We start from the raw sequence: 2,788 nt of genomic DNA on the forward strand, positions 1-2,788 counted from the left end.
ATATTATCAATTAAATACGAAAGAGTAAGAATTGGGGGGGGGCGTATGCAAGTTTTCAGAAAATTACTTGCCAAGTACCCTTTTCCAGGAAGATATTATTGCTGAAGAGAGAATCAGAGACAGAAAAGAGAAATGATCCAACTTAGGGTCCAACTTGGGGAGCTCCCAAGGGAGCTCCCAGATAGGGGCACATCTCAGTGTGCCGAGAAACACTGGCAGGTTGACCGACTAGCAGGTCTGACTTCTGTAGATAGATGAACTTGATGACTCAGTGATGAGAAATAGTGGAGAGAATTGAAGAAAGGAATGCAGATAAATATAAGATAAAAAAAATAGCGCCAGAAAAAAATACCTAAATTTATTATTTACTTATATAACTTTTGGGAGTGGGGATTACATCTAGGGTCTCGTGTTTACTTAGCAAGCACCCCCCCATAGACCTACATCCTCAGAAAAGATCCAGCTTCAGTAGAAAAGAAATGCGTTCATGATTTTCTACCTGGCTGATTGTGGCTGAAGATGCCACACAGATCTGCCAGCACTTGCTTTGCATTGACCCTAGGGGTCAACCCACCATTGATGTCTTCCGTGTGGAACCTCCTGCCTCTGTTCTCTAGTACTCGGCAATCCCGTGTCTCTATTAACTAGGTATATCTGTGTGAATTACAGGTTAAAAATCTGAAGTCAGCATGGGAAAAGTATCCGTGTATGATGCATGAACGTATGGGTCATGTACAGACAGAATGACCGTGTGTGAAAGCTGAGGCTGGTCTGGGATTCCTGGACTCCCATTGCACGCCAGGTGCTTGCCTTGGCTTAGCTCCATCGATCCACATTTGCATTCAACTTGGTTCTACAGAGGATAAGACTGAGATTGAAAGACCTGAGACAGCTGTCCCAGAGTGACACGGCTTCGATCGGAATGCCCGCGCTGTTGGTCAGTGTTCTCTTGACTATTACTCCTCTGCTCACACATACTTCGAGAAGTGCCGCAAGGCCACAGCAAACAATACCTCAGAGAATCAATGAGGCACTTCTGATGGATGGCGTGGTAGATAAGTAGACCCAGAGAGGACTCAGGAGGGGTAGGAAACTGACCTGGTCATCCACGTGCAAGAACCGAGAGTTGACGTGATCTTGTGAACAACTGTTTTAGAGACTGCCAGACTCCTTCACTCAGACAGAAGTCGAGAACATTACCATCCCAATGGATCTTTCTCCAGAGTCTCTTCTTTTATTAATGTCTTCTAAACACCATTTCCCCCTTTTTATGCTGTTTAATTACTAGGCTTCATAAGTACAAACAGAGACCGTGGCCTACCTTGGCTTGTCCAAACTTTCTTTCACTTAATATTTGCCCCCGGGAGTCTTGGCAACCAGGCAAGATGACAGCAATCCCGAGGCAAAGAAGGCCTGGTTTCCCTTCCCACCCCCAGCCTCATTAAATACAGTGCAGTTCTTACCAAGAGTGCTGGGGGCGGAGGCTGTGTGGGCAAGAGGCACAGCTTCCAAATGTTCTTGTAAATATTCATAAAAACATGTCAGTGTTGCTAAACCCACAGCAAATGATAACCATCCATCCCTTTACACCCTGCATCTTTTTGCTGTTAATCCTTTTGTCTGCCTTGAATTCCTTCCCACAATTGCTTCTCCTTCCATCCCGTGTTTCTGGATTGCTGCCAGCCACCTTAGCCTGTCGTGGACGCCTGTGGTACCCTTTTCATAGCAGTGGCCCTTGGTGCCAGCTAGGCTCCAAATGACGCACACCGGGCTCGGGATGCTGTGTTTTCTCCTCTTGGTTCCTTGCTGGTGGGGAACACAACAATTATTCTACCCGGGAACCGATGGGGATTTCTGAGCAAGCGACACATCTGAAGCGTTTTTCTGACTCATTGAGTTGGCATATACTGCTGGATCAGCACTGGCCCAGTTCCACACAGCCTGTCACCAGCAGTGGGTGTTGTTGTAAGCACTAGTTTTGATTGTGGCAAGATGGGCTCTGTGACTCTCCTCTTGTTCTGTTGAGTTCAGAAAAGGCATCTGGTCTCCATTCACATTACATTTGACAAGAGTCCAAAACCTAAATGAATGTTGCTAATAAAGAACTCTAAGGAAAAAAGCATGTTGAGAACCACTGAGTGTATCCAACACACATCAAGTGTTGGAGCAGGAGGGGGCGGGGCAGGGAGTGAGGCGCTGGGTCGAGATCACTGACAGGTGGGTGATCACTCCGGCCTCTGGGCCTGGCTCTGTCACGCTCTGTGTCTCAGTTTGACTTCTTGAAGCCTAACGTGTTCACACAGTGCTTCTAACATAGAGGAGTCCCTGCATATGTTAACCTCCGCTCTTGGTCAATGAAGTCTCAAGCAAGCTGGTAGTATTGATTTAACAACCACTCAATGGCTGCCAAGGGGGGACTTCAGCTCGCGTACTTAAGCTTCACCGTTCGTTCCTGCTCAAGTCTTTGATCCGTGTAACTGCATGTCCTCTGCAGTGCCTTTTGTATAGCATATATAAACACGGCCTGAGTCCATCTCCCTGCACCTTTCTCAGGCATATTTCTTGTGTTACAAAATCCATCCTGGTGTCTGCTTCCTAGAGCGTGTAACAGACAGAGACTTACTTCTAAATAGATTGGTTGGGGAGGCTGAAAAAAATGAAAATGTGAAACTAAATCACAAGAGATGTCAACAAAGCCTCCATTGGAGCGTCCTCTTAATATGAATTATCGACAAAACATAGATCTACACAGTGACTGAATGAGAAAAACTTTAAAAGGATATCTTAA

This window comes from Nannospalax galili, unplaced genomic scaffold, assembly GCF_000622305.1.
Source record: "Nannospalax galili isolate Female #2095 unplaced genomic scaffold, S.galili_v1.0 scaffold2369, whole genome shotgun sequence".
Lineage (NCBI taxonomy): Eukaryota > Metazoa > Chordata > Mammalia > Rodentia > Spalacidae > Nannospalax > Nannospalax galili.